Here is a 21,756-nt window from a genome sequence, read left to right on the forward strand (position 1 = left end):
ACCTGGTTCATATCCCCTCATCAGTACCTGTATAAGTGTTCCCTCTGCCCCCTTGTCTTTGTGTGTGATTGTTTATTGTGGATAGTAGTGAAGCTCGGTGGAGCTCCTTGTATTTTGTAACGCCGGGATATTTTCCTGTCTGCCTTGTATTTTCCTGTCTGCCTTGTATTTCCCTGTCTGCCTTGTATTTTCCTGTCTGCCTTGTATTTCCCTGTCTGCCTTGTATTTCCCTGTCTGCCTTGTATTTCCCTGTCTGCCTTGTATTTTCCTGTCTGCCTTGTATTTTCCTGTCTGCCTTGTATTTTCCAGTGTGTTTTGCCCAGTGGATTGTTTTGACGCGTTACTGCGTAACTCTGTGGTTTGCAGAAAAAAGCCTGTTATTCTGTGATTTACCCTCCTGCGCCTGACTCCTTCACATCACCTCATCACAACAATAGCTATTAAAATGGCTGTTCCCGTCTCTTCTTTCTCAACACAGATAAAATGGTAGCGTCCCAAATGTAGGGATTCCCTGGGCAGTGCACTAAGTTTGACCAGGGCCCATATTGCTTTGGTCTAAAGTAGTGCACTATATAGGGAATAGGGTGCCATTCTCTGGTCTAAAGTAGTGCACTATATAGGGAATAGGGTGCCATTCTCTGGTCTAAAGTAGTGCACTATATAGGGAATAGGGTACCATTCTCTGGTCTAAAGTAGTGTACTATATAGGGAATAGGGTACCATTCTCTCGTCTAAAGTAGTGCACTATATAGGGAATAGGGTACCATTCTCTGGTCTAAAGTAGTGCACTATATAGGGAATAGGGTACCATTATCTGGTCTAAAGTAGTGCACTATATAGGGAATAGGGTACCATTATCTGGTCTAAAGTAGTGCACTATATAGGGAATAGGGTCCCATTCTCTGGTCTAAAGTAGTGCACTATATAGGGAATAGGGTGCCACTCTCTGGTCTAAAGTAGTGCACTATATAGGGAATAGGGTACCATTCTCTGGTCTAAAGTAGTGCACTATATAGGGAATAGGGTGCCACTTGGGACACAGCCACAGAAAAGGAAAACATGGGAGATGGCCTTCCAGCCGTCCTGTCACGCCCCCTAACCCTAACCCTAACCCTAACCCTAACCCTAACCCTAACCCTGGCTCTGGGGACTCTTGTATGTTGAGCCAGGGTGTGGATTTTCTATGTGTGGTTTTCTATGTTGTGTTCTAGTTCGTGTTTTCTATGTTGGTGGGATCTTGTTCCGGAAGGTTTGTGTATTTAACCTAGGACTTCACGTATCGTTTGTTGTTTTGTTGTAGTGTGCAAAGTACTAATTAAAAGTATGTACGCCTATCACGCTGCGCCTTGGTCCGCTTCATCATGTGTCAACGATCGTGACGCTTCCAGCCTTTCAGAACTCTTTTCAGAACTCTGTCCATCTGATGAGATCACTAGTTGCTATGATACGGTGTGTCATGGAGTGTAAATATACCCTGCCTGAGTACGACTGCATCCCAAGTGGCACCCTATTCCCTATATAGTGCACTACTTTAGACCACAGAATGGCACCCTATTCCCTATATAGTGCACTACTTTAGACCAGAGAATGGCACCCTATTCCCTATATAGAGCACTACTTTAGACCAGAGAATGGCACCCTATTCCCTATGTAGTGCACTACTTTAGACCACAGAATGGCACCCTATTCCCTATATAGTGCACTACTTTAGACCAGAGAATGGCACCCTATTCCCTATATAGAGCACTACTTTAGACCAGAGAATGGCACCCTATTCCCTCTATAGCGCACTACTTTAGACCAGAGAATGGCACCCTATTCCCTATATAGTGCACTACTTTAGACCAGAGAATGGCACCCTATTCCCTATATAGTGCACTACTTTAGACCAGAGAATGGCACCCTATTCCCTATATAGAGCACTACTTTAGACCAGAGAATGGCACCCTATTCCCTATATAGCGCACTACTTTAGACCAGAGAATGGTACCCTATTCCCTCTATAGCGCACTACTTTAGACCAGAGAATGGCACCCTATTCCCTATATAGCGCACTACTTTAGACCAGAGAATGGTACCCTATTCCCTCTATAGCGCACTACTTTAGACCAGAGAATGGCACCCTATTCCCTATATAGTGCACTACTTTAGACCAGAGAATGGCACCCTATTCCCTATATAGTGCACTACTTTAGACCAGAGAATGGCACCCTATTCCCTATATAGAGCACTACTTTAGACCAGAGAATGGCACCCTATTCCCTCTATAGCGCACTACTTTAGACCAGAGAATGGCACCCTATTCCCTATATAGTGCACTACTTTAGACCAGAGAATGGCACCCTATTCCCTATATAGTGCACTACTTTAGACCAGAGAATGGCACCCTATTCCCTATATAGAGCACTACTTTAGACCAGAGAATGGCACCCTATTCCCTATATAGCGCACTACTTTAGACCAGAGAATGGTACCCTATTCCCTCTATAGCGCACTACTTTAGACCAGAGAATGGCACCCTATTCCCTATATAGCGCACTACTTTAGACCAGAGAATGGTACCCTATTCCCTCTATAGCGCACTACTTTAGACCAGAGAATGGCACCCTATTCCCTATATAGTGCACTACTTTAGACCAGAGAATGGCACCCTATTCCCTATATAGTGCACTACTTTAGACCAGAGAATGGCACCCTATTCCCTATATAGAGCACTACTTTAGACCAGAGAATGGCACCCTATTCCCTATATAGCGCACTACTTTAGACCAGAGAATGGTACCCTATTCCCTCTATAGCGCACTACTTTAGACCAGAGAATGGCACCCTATTCCCTATATAGCGCACTACTTTAGACCAGAGAATGGTACCCTATTCCCTCTATAGCGCACTACTTTAGACCAGAGAATGGCACCCTATTCCCTATATAGCGCACTACTTTAGACCAGAGAATGGCACCCTATTCCCTCTATAGCGCACTACTTTAGACCAGAGAATGGCACCCTATTCCCTCTATAGCGCACTACTTTAGACCAGAGAATGGCACCCTATTCCCTCTATAGCGCACTACTTTAGACCAGAGAATGGTACCCTATTCCCTCTATAGCGCACTACTTTAGACCAGAGAATGGCACCCTATTCCCTATATAGTGCACTACTTTAGACAAGAGAATGGCACCCTATTCCCTCTATAGCGCACTACTTTAGACAAGAGAATGGCACCCTATTCCCTCTATAGCGCACTACTTTAGACAAGAGAATGGCACCCTATTCCCTCTATAGCGCACTACTTTTGACAAGAGAATGGCACCCTATTCCCTCTATAGCGCACTACTTTTGACAAGAGCCCTATGGACATTGGTAGAAATGTGTGCACTACATAGGGAATAGGGTGCCATTCTCTGGTCTAAAGTAGTGCACTACATAGGGAATAGGGCGCCATTTGAGACGCTACCTATATAAACACACCCTGTTTATTGGATGACGCAGAGCGACAGCTCCTTGACCTCTCCTGATTGGACAGGACTAACATCAATATGTGTGATAATTGAAAACGGACCAGTGGCAGGGAGGGGCTCAGGGAAAACTTCAGTTCAAAACAGTCATTGTCTGAAATGACAAAGATTGTAAATGGGAGATGGAGTCGCTTTGGATAAAAGCGTCTGCTAAATGGCATATTATTATATATTAGATTGTAAATGGGAGATGTCAAGCACCAGTCAGAGATGTCAGGAAACTGGAGGGTCTATTTTGAGAGAACATAGCCTCGCCTCAAACGCAATATCAGTACAATACAAGTCACATGTGCTAGTCATGCGATGGTGCCCACTGGCATAAAGTAGGTGTGTGTGTCTGGATCATAGGAAATTCAATTCTATTTCGATGTTCTGAATGTATTACACATATTACACCAAGGTGAACATGGTTCATTATCTTCCATTACATGTCATGATAGACACTGTGCTGCACGCCATGTAATCATATCTGAAACTCATCCTTATCAAATGGGGATGTGACCTCACTAGTACATTCAACACCCTTCAACGATAGAAAACACACTGTCATTTAAAAAAAGGAAACGTTGTTTGATACAAGAAGCCCTACCTTCAACAGGAGCAGTATGGTGACTTGATACAAGAAGCCTTACCTTCAACAGGAGCAGTATGGTGACTTGATACAAGAAGCCTTACCTTCAACAGGAGTAGTATGGTGACTTGATACAAGAAGCCTTACCTTCAACAGGAGCAGTATGGTGACTTGATACAAGAAGCCTTACCTTCAACAGGAGCAGTATGGTGACTTGATACAAGAAGCCTTACCTTCAACAGGAGCAGTATGGTGACTTGATACAAGAAGCCTTACCTTCAACAGGAGCAGTATGGTGACTTGATACAAGAAGCCTTACCTTCAACAGGAGCAGTATGGTGACTTGATACAAGAAGCCTTACCTTCAACAGGAGCAGTATGGTGACTTGATACAAGAAGCCTTACCTTCAACAGGAGCAGTATGGTGACTTGATACAAGAAGCCTTACCTTCAACAGGAGCAGTATGGTGACTTGATACAAGAAGCCTTACCTTCAACAGGAGCAGTATGGTGACTTGATACAAGAAGCCTTACCGTCAACAGGAGCAGTATGGTGACTTGATACAAGAAGCCTTACCTTCAACAGGAGCAGTATGGTGACTTGATACAAGAAGCCTTACCTTCAACAGGAGCAGTATGGTGACTTGATACAAGAAGCCTTACTTTCAACAGGAGCATTATGGTGACTTGATACAAGAAGCCTTACCTTCAACAGGAGCAGTATGGTGACTTGATACAAGAAGCCTTACCTTCAACAGGAGCAGTATGGTGACTTGATACAAGAAGCCTTACCTTCAACAGGAGCAGTATGGTGACTTGATATAAGAAGCCTTACCTTCAACAGGAGCAGTATGGTGACTTGATACAAGAAGCCTTACCTTCAACAGGAGCAGTATGGTGACTTGATACAAGAAGCCTTACTTTCAACAGGAGCATTATGGTGACTTGATACAAGAAGCCTTACCTTCAACAGGAGCAGTATGGTGACTTGATACAAGAAGCCTTACCTTCAACAGGAGCAGTATGGTGACTTGATACAAGAAGACTTACCTTCAACAGGAGCAGTATGGTGACTTGATACAAGAAGCCTTACCTTCAACAGGAGCAGTATGGTGACTTGATACAAGAAGCCTTACCTTCAACAGGAGCAGTATGGTGACTTGATACAAGAAGCCTTACCTTCAACAGGAGCAGTATGGTGACTTGATACAAGAAGCCCTATCTTCAACAGGAGCAGTATGGTGACTTGATACAAGAAGCCTTACCTTCAACAGGAGCAGTATGGTGACTTGATACAAGAAGCCTTACCTTCAACAGGAGCAGTATGGTGACTTGATACAAGAAGCCTTACCTTCAACAGGAGCAGTATGGTGACTTGATACAAGAAGCCTTACCTTCAACAGGAGCAGTATGGTGACTTGATACAAGAAGCCTTACCTTCAACAGGAGCAGTATGGTGACTTGATACAAGAAGCCTTACCTTCAACAGGAGCAGTATGGTGACTTGATACAATAAGCCTTACCTTCAACAGGAGCAGTATGGTGACTTGATACAAGAAGCCTTACCTTCAACAGGAGCAGTATGGTGACTTGATACAAGAAGCCTTACCTTCAACAGGAGCAGTATGGTGACTTGATACAAGAAGCCTTACCTTCAACAGGAGCAGTATGGTGACTTGATACAAGAAGCCTTACCTTCAACAGGAGCAGTATGGTGACTTGATACAAGAAGCCTTACCTTCAACAGGAGCAGTATGGTGACTTGATACAAGAAGCCTTACCTTCAACAGGAGCAGTATGGTGACTTGATACAAGAAGCCTTACCTTCAACAGAAGCAGTATGGTGACTTGATACAAGAAGCCTTACCTTCAACAGGAGCAGTATGGTGACTTGATACAAGAAGCCTTATCTTCAACAGAAGCAGTATGGTGACTTGATACAAGAAGCCTTACCTTCAACAGGAGCAGTATGGTGACTTGATACAAGAAGCCTTACCTTCAACAGGAGCAGTATGGTGACTTGATACAAGAAGCCTTACCTTCAACAGGAGCAGTATGGTGACTTGATACAAGAAGCCTTACCTTCAACAGGAGCAGTATGGTGACTTGATACAAGAAGCCTTACCTTCAACAGGAGCAGTATGGTGACTTGATACAAGAAGCCTTACCTTCAACAGGAGCAGTATGGTGACTTGATACAAGAAGCCTTACCTTCAACAGGAGCAGTATGGTGACTTGATACAAGAAGCCTTACCTTCAACAGGAGCAGTATGGTGACTTGATACAAGAAGCCTTACCTTCAACAGGAGCAGTATGGTGACTTGATACAAGAAGCCTTACCTTCAACAGGATCAGTATGGTGACTTGATACAAGAAGCCTTACCTTCAACAGGAGCAGTATGGTGACTTGATACAAGAAGCCTTACCTTCAACAGAAGCAGTATGGTGACTTGATACAAGAAGCCTTACCTTCAACAGGAGCAGTATGGTGACTTGATACAAGAAGCCTTATCTTCAACAGAAGCAGTATGGTGACTTGATACAAGAAGCCTTACCTTCAACAGGAGCAGTATGGTGACTTGATACAAGAAGCCTTACCTTCAACAGGAGCAGTATGGTGACTTGATACAAGAAGCCTTACCTTCAACAGGAGCAGTATGGTGACTTGATACAAGAAGCCTTACCTTCAACAGAAGCAGTATGGTGACTTGCAGAACAGACAGCATCAGAGTTTGGGGTCCCCTCTTCCATAGCAGGACCACTGGACTCTAGGTTCTCAGGTACGTTCCCAGGTACGTTCCCAGGTAGGTTCCCAGGTAGGTTCCCAGGTAGGTTCCCAGGTCGGTTCCCAGGTAGGTTCTCAGGTCGGTTCTCAGGTAGGTTCTCAGGTCGGTTCTCAGGTAGGTTCCCAGGTAGGTTCTCAGGTCGGTTCCCAGGTCGGTTCTCAGGTAGGTTCTCAGGTCGGTTCTCAGGTAGGTTCCCAGGTAGGTTCTCAGGTCGGTTCTCAGGTAGGTTCTCAGGTAGGTTCCCAGGTAGGTTCCCAGGTAGGTTCTCAGGTCGGTTCTCAGGTCGGTTCTCAGGTAGGTCCTCAGGTGACACTGGACTGTTAGGTGGGACATCCCATGTATCTGTGGACACCCCTACAGCAGTGACATCATCTCCATCTCCACAGTCTGACCACGTCACAGAGGGGTCTAGGGTCAGGGTTAGGGTCACAGAGGGGTCGAGGGTCACAGAGGGGTCGAGGTGGAGGGCTTGGTCTGTAGCATGTTGACTGTCCGAGTGTCCTGACCCCTCCTCTGCCCTGGTGTCACAGGATCCCTGATCCACTGTCCTGTCAGAGGGGTCTCCACTGTGTTCCCCTAGAACCGAGGGGGCCTCACTAGGTCTCCGTAGGACCGCCGTTAGCTCCATCCCTACACCCTCTCCACCCTCCTCTCCACCCTCCTCTCCACCCGCCCCACCAGGCGCTCCCCCAGAGTTGGAGCCTGTTTCTGGGGGCTGGGGGTCTCCATCCATGGGGGTAGTCCAATCCCTGGCCTCTGGAGGGGGCTCACTGTCCTGCAGATCTGACTGACGGTCTGTCTGGCGGTCTGTCTGGCGGTCTGTCTGGTCGTCTGCAGGTACAGACACTATCCCCTCTGTTACCTCTGACCCCAATACACCCTCCTCAGACTCAGCTCTGAGGCCAGAGTCACCTGCCTCTATGGGCTCACCCTGTCTGTCATCCTGTCTGTCATCCTGTCTGTCATCCTGTCTGTCACCCTGTTTGGCACCCTGTCTCTCACCCTGTCTGGCACCCTGTCTCTCACCCTGTCTCTCACCCTGCCTGTCACTGCCCTCTAGTGGCAGATCCCCCTCGGACACCTGCTCTGACTGAGGCTCTGATGAGGGCTCTGAGTGATGCTCAATTGTGGGCTCTAACAGGGGTTCTGGTGTGTAGGACTCTAGTGTAGGATCTAACAGGGGTTCAGTCGGTGTAGGCTCTAACAGGGGTCCAGGCGGTGTAGGCTCTAACAGGGGTTCAGGTGGTGTAGGCTCTAACAGGGGTTCAGGTGGTGTAGGCTCTAACAGGGATTCAGGCGGTGTAGGCTCTAACAGGGGTTCAGGCGGTGTAGGCTCTAACAGGGGTTCAGGTGGTGTAGGCTCTAACAGGGGTTCAGGCGGTGTAGGCTCTAACAGGGGTTCAGGCGGTGTAGGCTCTAACAGGGGTTCAGGTGGTGTAGGCTCTAACAGGGGTTCAGGTGGTGTAGGCTCTAACAGGGGTTCAGGCGGTGTAGGCTCTAACAGGGGTTCAGGCGGTGTAGGCTCTAACAGGGGTTCTGGTGGGTGGGGCTCTAACAGGGGTTCAGGTGGTGTAGGCTCTAACAGGGGTTCAGGCGGTGTAGGCTCTAACAGGGGTTCAGGCGGTGTAGGCTCTAACAGGGGTTCAGGTGGTGTAGGCTCTAACAGGGGTTCAGGTGGTGTAGGCTCTAACAGGGGTTCAGGTGGTGTAGGCTCTAACAGGAGTTCAGGTAGTGTAGGCTCTAACAGGGGTTCAGGTGGTGTAGGCTCTAACAGGGGTCCAGGTGGTGTAGGCTCTAACAGGGGTTCAGGCGGTGTAGGCTCTGGTGTGTTCTCTACAGAGCTGAAAGGCTCCATTGTGTCCTGGATGGATGACAGGTGACCCTTGGGCTTTGAGACGCAGGCACCAGTGTGGGTCAGGCGGGTCTCAGTGGGACGACTACAGCCTATCAGAGGGACCCTGAGTCTGGGAAGCCCTGAGTCTGGGAGTGGTGAGTGTTCCCTCCTGTCCTCCTCCATCCCCTCTAGATCCTCCAGCCTGCCCACGTTCAGCTCCCCTCCTCCCGCTCTTCTCGCTCCTCTCTCCCCTCCCCTTCCTCTCTCCCCTTCACCCGCTCTTCTCGCTCCTCTCTCCCCTCCCCTTCCTCTCTCCCCTCCCCCTCCTCTCTGTCCTCCCTCTCCTTTCTCTCCTCTCTCATCTCCCCCTCCTCCCCTTCCTCTCTCTCCTCCCTCTCCTCCCCCTCCTCCCTCTCCTCCCCCTTCTTTCTCTCTCCCCTCCCCCTCCATCTGGTTCCTCCTCAGTCAGGTGGAAGAGCTCTGTTGAGGAGCTGCTGATCGACCGGAAGGAGTCTTCCTCCTCTTCCTCCTCTTCCTCAGACTGAGCCTGGTCCTCTGAGGTGCTGGAGAGGGCCTGAGTCTGGATCAGGCTGTGGTCCTGAGCTGTCCCTGGGTCTCCATCAGCAGGTCCACTACCTGAGACCAGCAGCGCTCCACTGTTTGATACTGCTGTTACTGTACTGTCCATAGAGTCACTGATAGCTGAGATCTCAGCTGCATGGTCCATAGATGTTTCTACAGGGTCAGAGGCATCTCCCATTTCTTTATCATCACAGTCCCCAGAATGGAGTCCAGTTTCCTGAGTCCCATGGCTGCCCGGCTCAGAGGGGTGAAACTCTTCTTCTGTGGAGCCACCAGAGCCCTCCCCAGCCCTAGCAGAAGCTGTTTTCTTCCTTTGTTCCAATGGAGGTTCACCCTCACTGAGGCCCTCTATCTCTATGGTAGGACATGATCTCCCAGAGTCAGCTGGACCCTCCTGTATATCCTGTCCATTGTCCAGGATAGAAGGGTCTGCCAGGGGAGAGGGGTCAGAGTCTGACAGACCCTTAGTGGTGGGGATAGAGTCTGTTGTGGTTAACCATTCACTGTCTGTGGGTTGGTCCTCTGGGTGAAGGGTGTGACAGCCCTCCTGACAGCTGTCTGCGTCCCTCTCCACATAGCTCTTACCTTCCTGGAGACACTCCTTCAGGTCGGTGTCTGAGTGATCTGAGTTAGCCAAGTCTTCCAGGGACTGAGTGTGTCCCATGTCTTCTGTTGTTGCTGTGTCTCCACTGAGGACAGATGGATCTCTGTGTTCTGTGTGTTCCTCCTCCTCCTCCTCCCTTCCAACTGTGCTCTTCTCCTCTCCTTCCTGGTTCTGTTGTTCCTCCTCCTCTCCTTCCTGGTTCTGTTGATCCTCCTCCTCTCCTTCCTGGTTCTGTTGTTCCTCCTCTTCTCCTTCCTGGTTCTGTTGTTCCTCCTCTTCTCCTTCCTGGTTCTGTTGATCCTCCTCCTCTCCTTCCTGGTTCTGTTGTTCCTCCTCTCCTTCCTGGTTCTGTTGTTCCTCCTCTTCTCCTTCCTGGTTCTGTTGTTCCTCCTCTTCTCCTTCCTCGTTCTGTTGTTCCTCCTCCTCTCCTTCCTGGTTCTGTTGTTCCTCCTCTTCTCCTTCCTGGTTCTGTTGTTCCTCCTCCTCTCCTTCCTGGTTCTGTTGTTCCTCCTCTTCTCCTTCCTGGTTCTGTTGTTCCTCCTCTTCTCCTTCCTGGTTCTGTTGTTCCTCCTCCTCTCCTTCCTGGTTCTGTTCCTCCTCTTCTCCTTCCTGGTTCTGTTGTTCCTCCTCCTCTCCTTCCTGGTTCTGTTGTTCCTCCTCCTCTCCTTCCTGGTTCTGTTGTTCTGTCCCCTGTGTGGACCCCTGTGTAACACTGATTGTGCTCCCCTCTCTATCAGTTTCCTCCAGCTCTGTTCCACAGGATAGTGGGGCTCCTTTCTCCTCCTCAGGCCGGCTCTGTGCTCGGTCACAGCTATCACAGTCACTCCTCAAGTCTGTTAGAGCCTCAGCCTCCTCCCTCCTCCACTCCTCCTCTCCCCCCTCCTCCCTCCTCCACTCCTCCTCTCCCCCCTCCTCCCTCTCGGCTCTGTGGTGATCTCTGAGCGTGTTTGGAGTGAGAGACATCCAGTTCTCCTTAGAGCCATTGTCCAGGGGGCTCCCTGAGGTCTGAGGAATGAGAGAGGGACCCTTACCCTCGTCACTCCCCACCTCTACCTTGTTTTCATTCACACACCCCTGGTGTCTCCCCTGGTCTCCCCCCTGGTCTCCCCCCTGGTCTCCCCCCTGGTCTCCCCCCTGGTCTCTGGTGTCCAAGGAGTCGTGAAACTGCTCTCTCTCTGTCTCTGATCCGCCACAGCAGTCTAGGGCGGTGTGTCTCAGCTCCAGCTCCTCTGTTCCTCTCTCTGTCTCTGATCCGCCACAGCAGTCTAGGGTGGTGTGTCTCAGCTCCAGCTCCTCTGTTCCTCTCTCTGTCTCTGATCCGCCACAGCAGTCTAGGGTGGTGTGTCTCAGCTCCAGCTCCTCTGTTCCTCTCTCTGTCTCTGATCCGCCACAGCAGTCTAGGGCGGTGTGTCTCAGCTCCAGCTCCTCTGTTCCTCTCTCTGTCTCTGATCCGCCACAGCAGTCTAGGGCGGTGTGTCTCAGCTCCAGCTCCTCTGTTCCTCTCTCTGTCTCTGATCCGCCACAGCAGTCTAGGGCGGTGTGTCTCAGCTCCTCTGTTCCTCTCTCTGTCTCTGATCCGCCACAGCAGTCTAGGGCGGTGTGTCTCAGCTCCAGCTCCTCTGTTCCTCTCTCTGTCTCTGATCCGCCACAGCAGTCTAGGGCGGTGTGTCTCAGGGACTCAGACTGCAGCTGAAGGAGAGGGGGATACCTAGTCAGTTGTACAACTGAATGCATTCAACTGAAATGTGTCTTCCACATTTATTACATTTCAAATAGTATTTGAACCCAGGTCTCGTGGTAAGGTACCAGGGGTAGAGTAGTGTGAGGGTGGTAAGGTACCAGGGGTAGAGTAGTGTGAGGGTGGTAAGGTACCAGGGGTAGTGTAGTGTGAGGGTGGTAAGGTACCAGGGGTAGTGTAGTGAGAGGGTGGTAAGGTACCAGGGGTAGAGTAGTGTAGTGTGAGGGTGGTAAGGTACCAGGGGTAGAGTAGTGTGAGGGTGGTAAGGTACCAGGGGTAGAGTAGTGTGAGGGGTGGTAAGGTACCAGGGGTAGAGTAGTGTGAGGGTGGTAAGGTACCAGGGGTAGAGTAGTGAGGGGTGGTAAGGTACCAGGGTAGTGTAGTGTGAGGGTGGTAAGGTACCAGGGGTAGTGTAGTGTGAGGGTGGTAAGGTACCAGGGTAGAGTAGTGTGAGGGGTGGTAAGGTACCAGGGGTAGAGTAGTGTGAGGGGTGGTAAGGTACCAGGGGTAGAGTAGTGTGAGGGTGGTAAGGTACCAGGGGTAGAGTAGTGTGAGGGTGGTAAGGTACCAGGGGTAGAGTAGTGTGAGGGTGGTAAGGTACCAGGGGTAGAGTAGTGTGAGGGTGGTAAGGTACCAGGGGTAGAGTAGTGTGAGGGTGGTAAGGTACCAGGGGTAGAGTAGTGTGAGGGTGGTAAGGTACCAGGGGTAGAGTAGTGTGAGGGTGGTAAGGTACCAGGGGTAGAGTAGTGTGAGGGTGGTAAGGTACCAGGGGTAGAGTAGTGTGAGGGTGGTAAGGTACCAGGGGTAGAGTAGTGGGAGGGTGGTAAGGTAGCAGGGGTAGAGTAGTGTGAGGGTGGTAAGGTACCAGGGGGTAGAGTAGTGTGAGGGGTGGTAAGGTACCAGGGGTAGTGTAGTGTGAGGGTGGTAAGGTACCAGGGGTAGAGTAGTGTGAGGGTGGTAAGGAACCAGGGGTAGTGTATGTGAGGGGTGATAAGGTACCAGGGGTAGTGTAGTGTGAGGGTGGTAAGGTACCAGGGGTAGAGTAGTGTGAGGGTGATAAGGTACCAGGGGTAGTGTAGTGTGAGGGTGGTAAGGTACCAGGGGTAGAGTAGTGTGAGGGTGGTAAGGTACCAGGGGTAGTGTAGTGTGAGGGTGGTAAGGTACCAGGGGTAGAGTAGTGTGAGGGTGGTAAGGTACCAGGGGTAGAGTAGTGTGAGGGGTGGTAAGGTACCAGGGGTAGTGTAGTGTGAGGGTGGTAAGGTACCAGGGGTAGAGTAGTGTGAGGGTGATAAGGTACCAGGGGTAGTGTAGTGTGAGGGTGGTAAGGTACCAGGGGTAGAGTAGTGTGAGGGTGGTAAGGTACCAGGGGTAGAGTAGTGTGAGGGTGGTAAGGTACCAGGGGTAGAGTAGTGTGAGGGTGGTAAGGTACCAGGGGTAGTGTAGTGTGAGGGTGGTAAGGTACCAGGGGTAGAGTAGTGTGAGGGTGGTAAGGTACCAGGGGTAGTGTAGTGTAGTGTGAGGGTGGTAAGGTACCAGGGGTAGAGTAGTGTAGTGTGAGGGTGGTAAGGTACCAGGGGTAGAGTAGTGTAGTGTGAGGGTGGTAAGGTACCAGGGGTAGAGTAGTGTGGTGTGAGGGTGGTAAGGTACCAGGGGTAGTGTAGTGTGAGGGTGGTAAGGAACCAGGGGTAGAGTAGTGTGAGGGTGGTAAGGAACCAGGGGTAGAGTAGTGTGAGGGTGGTAAGGTACCAGGGGTAGAGTAGTGTGAGGGTGGTAAGGTACCAGGGGTAGTGTAGTGTGAGGGTGGTAAGGTACCAGGGGTAGAGTAGTGTGAGGGTGGTAAGGTACCAGGGGTAGTGTAGTGTGAGGGTGGTAAGGTAGCAGGGGTAGAGTAGTGTGAGGGTGGTAAGGGACCAGGGGTAGAGTAGTGTGAGGGTGGTAAGGAACCAGGGGTAGAGTAGTGTGAGGGTGGTAAGGTACCAGGGGTAGAGTAGTGTGAGGGTGGTAAGGTACCAGGGGTAGTGTAGTGAGGGTGGTAAGGTACCAGGGGTAGTGTAGTGTGAGGGTGGTAAGGTACCAGGGGTAGAGTAGTGTGAGGGTGGTAAGGTACCAGGGGTAGTGTAGTGTGAGGGTGGTAAGGTAGCAGGGGTAGAGTAGTGTGAGGGTGGTAAGGGACCAGGGGTAGAGTAGTGTGAGGGTGGTAAGGTACCAGGGGTAGAGTAGTGTGAGGGTGGTAAGGTACCAGGGGTAGAGTAGTGTGAGGGTGGTAAGGTACCAGGGGTAGTGTAGTGTGAGGGTGGTAAGGTACCAGGGGTAGTGTAGTGTGAGGGTGGTAAGGTACCAGGGGTAGAGTAGTGTGAGGGTGGTAAGGTACCAGGGGTAGTGTAGTGTGAGGGTGGTAAGGTACCAGGGGTAGAGTAGTGTGAGGGTGGTAAGGTACCAGGGGTAGAGTAGTGTGAGGGTGGTAAGGTACCAGGGGTAGAGTAGTGTGAGGGTGGTAAGGTACCAGGGGTAGAGTAGTGTGGTGTGAGGGTGGTAAGGTACCAGGGGTAGAGTAGTGTGAGGGTGGTAAGGTACCAGGGGTAGAGTAGTGTGAGGGTGGTAAGGTACCAGGGGTAGAGTAGTGAGGGTGGTAAGGTACCAGGGGTAGTGTAGTGTGAGGGTGGTAAGGTACCAGGGGTAGAGTAGTGTGAGGGTGGTAAGGTACCAGGGGTAGAGTAGTGTGAGGGTGGTAAGGTACCAGGGGTAGAGTAGTGTGAGGGTGGTAAGGTACCAGGGGTAGAGTAGTGTAGTGTGAGGGTGGTAAGGTACCAGGGGTAGAGTAGTGTGAGGGTGGTAAGGTACCAGGGGTAGAGTAGTGTGAGGGTGGTAAGGTACCAGGGGTAGAGTAGTGTGAGGGGTGGTAAGGTACCAGGGGTAGAGTAGTGTGAGGGTGGTAAGGTACCAGGGGTAGAGTAGTGTAGTGTGAGGGTGGTAAGGTACCAGGGGTAGAGTAGTGTGAGGGTGGTAAGGTACCAGGGTAGAGTAGTGTGAGGGTGGTAAGGTACCAGGGGTAGAGTAGTGTGAGGGTGGTAAGGAACCAGGGGTAGAGTAGTGTGAGGGTGGTAAGGAACCAGGGGTAGAGTAGTGAGAGGGTGGTAAGGTACCAGGGGTAGAGTAGTGTGAGGGTGGTAAGGTACCAGGGGTAGAGTAGTGTGAGGGTGGTAAGGTACCAGGGGGTAGAGTAGTGTGAGGGTGGTAAGGTACCAGGGGTAGTGTAGTGTGAGGGTGGTAAGGTACCAGGGGTAGAGTAGTGTGAGGGTGGTTAGGAACCAGGGGTAGAGTAGTGTGAGGGTGGTAAGGTACCAGGGGTAGAGTAGTGTGAGGGTGGTAAGGTACCAGGGGTAGTGTAGTGTGAGGGTGGTAAGGTACCAGGGGTAGTGTAGTATGAGGGTGGTAAGGTACCAGGGGTAGAGTAGTGTGAGGGTGGTAAGGTACCAGGGGTAGTGTAGTATGAGGGTGGTAAGGTACCAGGGGTAGAGTAGTGTGAGGGTGGTAAGGTACCAGGGGTAGAGTAGTGTGAGGGTGGTAAGGTACCAGGGGTAGTGTAGTGTGAGGGTAGTAAGGTACCAGGGGTAGAGTAGTGTGAGGGTGGTAAGGAACCAGGGGTAGAGTAGTGTGAGGGTGGTAAGGTACCAGGGTAGAGTAGTGTGAGGGTGGTAAGGTACCAGGGGTAGAGTAGTGTGAGGGTGGTAAGGTACCAGGGGTAGAGTAGTGTGAGGGTGGTAAGGTACCAGGGGTAGAGTAGTGTGAGGGTGGTAAGGTACCAGGGGTAGTGTAGTGTGAGGGTGGTAAGGTACCAGGGGTAGAGTAGTGTGAGGGGTGGTAAGGTACCAGGGTAGAGTAGTGTGAGGGTGGTAAGGTACCAGGGGTAGAGTAGTGTGGGGTGGTAAGGTACCAGGGGTAGAGTAGTGTGAGGGTGGTAAGGTACCAGGGGTAGAGTAGTGTGAGGGTGGTAAGGTACCAGGGGTAGTGTAGTGTGAGGGTGGTAAGGTACCAGGGGTAGTGTAGTGTGAGGGTGGTAAGGAACCAGGGGTAGAGTAGTGTGAGGGTGGTAAGGTACCAGGGGTAGAGTAGTGTGAGGGTGGTAAGGTACCAGGGGTAGAGTAGTGTGAGGGTGGTAAGGTACCAGGGGTAGAATAGTGTGAGGGTGGTTAGGAACCAGGGGTAGAGTAGTGTGAGGGTGGTAAGGAACCAGGGGTAGAGTAGTGAGAGGGTGGTAAGGTACCAGGGGTAGAGTAGTGTGAGGGTGGTAAGGTACCAGGGGTAGAGTAGTGTGAGGGTGGTAAGGTACCAGGGGTAGAGTAGTGTGAGGGTGGTAAGGTACCAGGGGTAGTGTAGTGTAGTGTGAGGGTGGTAAGGTACCAGGGGTAGAGTAGTGTGAGGGTGGTTAGGAACCAGGGGTAGAGTAGTGTGAGGGTGGTAAGGTACCAGGGGTAGAGTAGTGTGAGGGTGGTAAGGTACCAGGGGTAGTGTAGTGTGAGGGTGGTAAGGTACCAGGGGTAGTGTAGTATGAGGGTGGTAAGGTACCAGGGGTAGAGTAGTGTGAGGGTGGTAAGGTACCAGGGGTAGTGTAGTATGAGGGTGGTAAGGTACCAGGGGTAGAGTAGTGTGAGGGTGGTAAGGTACCAGGGGTAGAGTAGTGTGAGGGTGGTAAGGTACCAGGGGTAGTGTAGTGTGAGGGTAGTAAGGTACCAGGGGTAGAGTAGTGTGAGGGTGGTAAGGAACCAGGGGTAGAGTAGTGTGAGGGTGGTAAGGTACCAGGGGTAGAGTAGTGTGAGGGTGGTAAGGTACCAGGGGTAGAGTAGTGTGAGGGTGGTAAGGTACCAGGGGTAGAGTAGTGTGAGGGTGGTAAGGTACCAGGGGTAGAGTAGTGTGAGGGTGGTAAGGTACCAGGGGGTAGTGTAGTGTGAGGGTGGTAAGGTACCAGGGGTAGAGTAGTGTGAGGGTGGTAAGGTACCAGGGGTAGAGTAGTGTGAGGGTGGTAAGGTACCAGGGGTAGAGTAGTGTGGGGGTGGTAAGGTACCAGGGGTAGAGTAGTGTGAGGGTGGTAAGGTACCAGGGGTAGAGTAGTGTGAGGGTGGTAAGGTACCAGGGGTAGAGTAGTGTGAGGGTGGTAAGGTACCAGGGGTAGAGTAGTGTGAGGGTGGTAAGGTACCAGGGGTAGAGTAGTGTGAGGGTGGTAAGGTACCAGGGGTAGAGTAGTGTGAGGGTGGTAAGGTACCAGGGGTAGAGTAGTGTGAGGGTGGTAAGGTACCAGGGGTAGAGTAGTGTGAGGGTGGTAAGGTACCAGGGGTAGAGTAGTGTGAGGGTGGTAAGGTACCAGGGGTAGAGTAGTGTGAGGGTGGTAAGGTACCAGGGGTAGAGTAGTGTGAGGGTGGTAAGGTACCAGGGGTAGAGTAGTGTGGGGGTGGTAAGGTACCAGGGGTAGAGTAGTGTGAGGGTGGTAAGGTACCAGGGGTAGAGTAGTGTGAGGGTGGTAAGGTACCAGGGGTAGTGTAGTGTGAGGGTGGTAAGGTACCAGGGGTAGAGTAGTGTGAGGGTGGTAAGGTACCAGGGTAGAGTAGTGTGAGGGTGGTAAGGTACCAGGGGTAGAGTAGTGTGAGGGTGGTAAGGTACCAGGGTAGAGTAGTGTGAGGGTGGTAAGGTACCAGGGGTAGAGTAGTGTGAGGGTGGTAAGGTACCAGGGGTAGAGTAGTGAGGGTGGTAAGGAACCAGGGGTAGAGTAGTGTGAGGGTGGTAAGGTACCAGGGTAGAGTAGTGTGGTGTGAGGGTGGTAAGGTACCAGGGGTAGAGTAGTGTGAGGGTGGTAAGGTACCAGGGTAGAGTAGTGTGAGGGTGGTAAGGTACCAGGGGTAGAGTAGTGTGAGGGTGGTAAGGTACCAGGGTAGAGTAGTGTGAGGGTGGTAAGGTACCAGGGGTAGAGTAGTGTGAGGGTGGTAAGGTACCAGGGGTAGAGTAGTGTGAGGGTGGTAAGGTACCAGGGTAGAGTAGTGTGAGGGTGGTAAGGTACCAGGGGTAGAGTAGTGTGAGGGTGGTAAGGTACCAGGGGTAGAGTAGTGTGAGGGGTGGTAAGGTACCAGGGTAGAGTAGTGTGAGGGTGGTAAGGTACCAGGGGTAGAGTAGTGTGAGGGTGGTAAGGTACCAGGGGGTAGTGTAGTGTGAGGGTGGTAAGGTACCAGGGGTAGAGTAGTGTGAGGGTGGTAAGGTACCAGGGTAGAGTAGTGTGAGGGTGGTAAGGTACCAGGGGTAGTGTAGTGTGAGGGTGGTAAGGTACCAGGGGTAGTGTAGTGTGAGGGTGGTAAGGTACCAGGGGTAGAGTAGTGTGAGGGTGGTAAGGTACCAGGGGTAGAGTAGTGTGAGGGTGGTAAGGTACCAGGGGTAGAGTGAGTGTAGGGTGGTAAGGTACCAGGGTAGTGTAGTGTGAGGGTGGTAAGGTACCAGGGGTAGAGTAGTGTGAGGGTGGTAAGGTACCAGGGGTAGAGTAGTGTGAGGGTGGTAAGGTACCAGGGGTAGAGTAGTGTGAGGGTGGTAAGGTACCAGGGGTAGAGTAGTGTGAGGGTGCTAAGGTACCAGGGGTAGAGTATGTGGTGTGAGGGTGGTAAGGTACCAGGGTAGAGTAGTGTGAGGGTGGTAAGGAACCAGGGGGTAGAGTAGTGTGAGGGTGGTAAGGTACCAGGGTAGAGTAGTGTGGTGTGAGGGTGGTAAGGTACCAGGGGTAGAGTAGTGTGAGGGTGGTAAGGAACCAGGGGTAGAGTAGTGTGAGGGTGGTAAGGTACCAGGGGTAGAGTAGTGTGGTGTGAGGGTGGTAAGGTACCAGGGGTAGAGTAGTGTGAGGTGGTAAGGAACCAGGGGTAGAGTAGTGTGAGGGTGGTAAGGTACCAGGGGTAGAGTAGTGTGAGGGTGGTAAGGTACCAGGGGTAGAGTAGTGTGAGGTGGTAAGGTACCAGGGGTAGAGGTAGTGTGAGGGTGGTAAGGTACCAGGGTAGAGTAGTGTGAGGGTGGTAAGGTACCAGGGGTAGAGTAGTGTGAGGGTGGTAAGGTACCAGGGGTAGAGTAGTGTGAGGGTGGTAAGGTACCAGGGGTAGTGTAGTGAGAGGGTGGTAAGGTACCAGGGGTAGTGTAGTGTGAGGGTGGTAAGGTACCAGGGTAGAGTAGTGTGAGGGTGGTAAGGTACCAGGGGTAGAGTAGTGTGAGGGTGGTAAGGTACCAGGGGTAGAGTAGTGTGAGGGTGGTAAGGTACCAGGGGTAGAGTAGTGTGAGGGTGGTAAGGTACCAGGGGTAGAGTAGTGTGAGGGTGGTAAGGTGCACCAGGGTAGAGTAGTGTGAGGGTGGTAAGGTACCAGGGGTAGAGTAGTGTGAGGGTGGTAAGGTACCAGGGGTAGAGTAGTGTGGGTGGTAAGGAACCAGGGGTAGAGTAGTGTGAGGGTGGTAAGGTACCAGGGGTAGAGTAGTGTGAGGGTGGTAAGGAACCAGGGGTAGAGTAGTGTGAGGGGTGGTAAGGTACCAGGGGTAGAGTAGTGTGAGGGTGGTAAGGTACCAGGGGTAGAGTAGTGTGAGGGTGGTAAGGAACCAGGGGTAGAGTAGTGTGAGGGTGGTAAGGTACCAGGGGTAGAGTAGTGTGAGGGTGGTAAGGTACCAGGGGTAGAGATAGTGTGAGGGTGGTAAGGTACCAGGGGTAGAGTAGTGTGAGGGTGGTAAGGTACCAGGGGTAGAGTAGTGTGAGGGTGGTAAGGTACCAGGGTAGAGTAGTGTGAGGGTGGTAAGGTACCAGGGTAGAGTAGTGTGAGGGTGGTAAGGTACCAGGGGTAGAGTAGTGTGAGGGGTGGTAAGGTACCAGGGGTAGAGTAGTGTGGGGTGGTAAGGTACCAGGGGTAGAGTAGTGTGAGGGTGGTAAGGTACCAGGGGTAGTGTAGTGTGAGGGTGGTAAGGTACCAGGGTAGTGTAGTGTGAGGGTGGTAAGGTACCAGGGGTAGAGTAGTGTGAGGGTGGTAAGGTACCAGGGGTAGAGTAGTGTGAGGGTGGTAAGGTACCAGGGGTAGAGTAGTGTGGTGTGAGGGTGGTAAGGTACCAGGGTAGAGTAGTGTGAGGGTGGTAAGGTACCAGGGGTAGAGTAGTGTGAGGGTGGTAAGGTACCAGGGGTAGAGTAGTGTGAGGGTGGTAAGGTACCAGGGGTAGAGTAGTGTGAGGGTGGTAAGGTACCAGGGGTAGAGTAGTGTGAGGGTGGTAAGGTACCAGGGGTAGAGTAGTGTGGTGTGAGGGTGGTAAGGTACAAGGGGTAGAGTAGTGTGAGGGTGGTAAGGAACCAGGGGTAGAGTAGTGTGAGGGTGGTAAGGTACCAGGGGTAGAGTAGTGTGGTGTGAGGGTGGTAAGGTACCAGGGGTAGAGTAGTGTGAGGGTGGTAAGGAACCAGGGGTAGAGTAGTGTGAGGGTGGTAAGGTACCAGGGATAGAGTAGTGTGGTGTGAGGGTGGTAAGGTACCAGGGGTAGAGTAGTGTGAGGGTGGTAAGGAACCAGGGGTAGAGTAGTGTGAGGGTGGTAAGGTACCAGGGGTAGAGTAGTGTGGTGTGGGGGTGGTAAGGTACCAGGGGTAGAGTAGTGTGAGGGTGGTAAGGTACCAGGGGTAGAGTAGTGTGAGGGTGGTAAGGTACCAGGGGTAGAGTAGTGTGAGGGTGGTAAGGTACCAGGGGTAGAGTAGTGTGAGGGTGGTAAGGTACCAGGGGTAGAGTAGTGTGAGGGTGGTAAGGTACCAGGGGTAGAGTAGTGTGAGGGTGGTAAGGTACCAGGGGTAGAGTAGTGTGAGGGTGGTAAGGTACCAGGGGTAGAGTAGTGTGAGGGTGGTAAGGTACCAGGGGTAGAGTAGTGTGAGGTGATAAGGTACCAGGGGTAGAGTAGTGTGAGGGTGGTTAGGAACCAGGGGTAGAGTAGTGTGAGGTGGTAAGGTACCAGGGTAGAGTAGTGTGAGGGTGGTAAGGTACCAGGGGTAGAGTAGTGTGAGGGTGGTAAGGTACCAGGGTAGAGTAGTGTGAGGGTGGTAAGGTACCAGGGTAGAGTAGTGTGAGGGTGGTAAGGTACCAGGGGTAGAGTAGTGTGAGGGTGGTAAGGTACCAGGGGTAGAGTAGTGTGGTGTGAGGGTGGTAAGGTACCAGGGCTAGAGTAGTGTGAGGGTGGTAAGGTACCAGGGGTAGAGTAGTGAGGGGATGGTAAGGTACCAGGGGTAGAGTAGTGTGAGGGTGGTAAGGTACCAGGGGTAGTGTAGTGAGGGTGGTAAGGTACCAGGGTAGAGTAGTGTGAGGGTGGTAAGGTACCAGGGGTAGAGTAGTGTGAGGGTGGTAAGGTACCAGGGGTAGAGTAGTGTGAGGGTGGTAAGGTACCAGGGGTAGAGTAGTGTGAGGGTGGTAAGGTACCAGGGGTAGAGTAGTGTGAGGGTGGTAAGGTACCAGGGGGTAGAGTAGTGTGAGGGTGGTAAGGTACCAGGGGTAGAGTAGTGTGGTGTGAGGGTGGTAAGGTACCAGGGGTAGAGTAGTGTGAGGGTGGTAAGGTACCAGGGGTAGTGTAGTGTGAGGGTGGTAAGGTACCAGGGGTAGAGTAGTGTAGTGTGAGGGTGGTAAGGTACCAGGGGTAGAGTAGTGTGAGGGTGGTAAGGTACCAGGGGTAGAGTAGTGTGAGGGTGGTAAGGTACCAGGGGTAGAGTAGTGTGAGGGTGGTAAGGTACCAGGGGTAGAGTAGTGTGAGGGTGGTAAGGTACCAGGGGTAGAGTAGTGTAGTGTGAGGGTGGTAAGGTACCAGGGGTAGAGTAGTGTGAGGGTGGTAAGGTACCAGGGGTAGAGTAGTGTAGTGTGAGGGTGGTAAGGTAGCAGGGGTAGAGTAGTGTGAGGGTGGTAAGGTACCAGGGGTAGAGTAGTGTGGTGTGAGGGTGGTAAGGTACCAGGGGTAGAGTAGTGTGGTGTGAGGGTGGTAAGGTACCAGGGGTAGAGTAGTGTGAGGGTGGTAAGGTACCAGGGGGTAGAGAGTAGTGTGAGGGTGGTAAGGTACCAGGGGTAGAATAGTGTGAGGGGTGGTAAGGTACCAGGGTAGTGTAGTGTGAGGG

Source organism: Coregonus clupeaformis, unplaced genomic scaffold (assembly GCF_020615455.1).
Source record: "Coregonus clupeaformis isolate EN_2021a unplaced genomic scaffold, ASM2061545v1 scaf0050, whole genome shotgun sequence".
NCBI classification, from domain to species: Eukaryota; Metazoa; Chordata; class Actinopteri; order Salmoniformes; family Salmonidae; genus Coregonus; species Coregonus clupeaformis.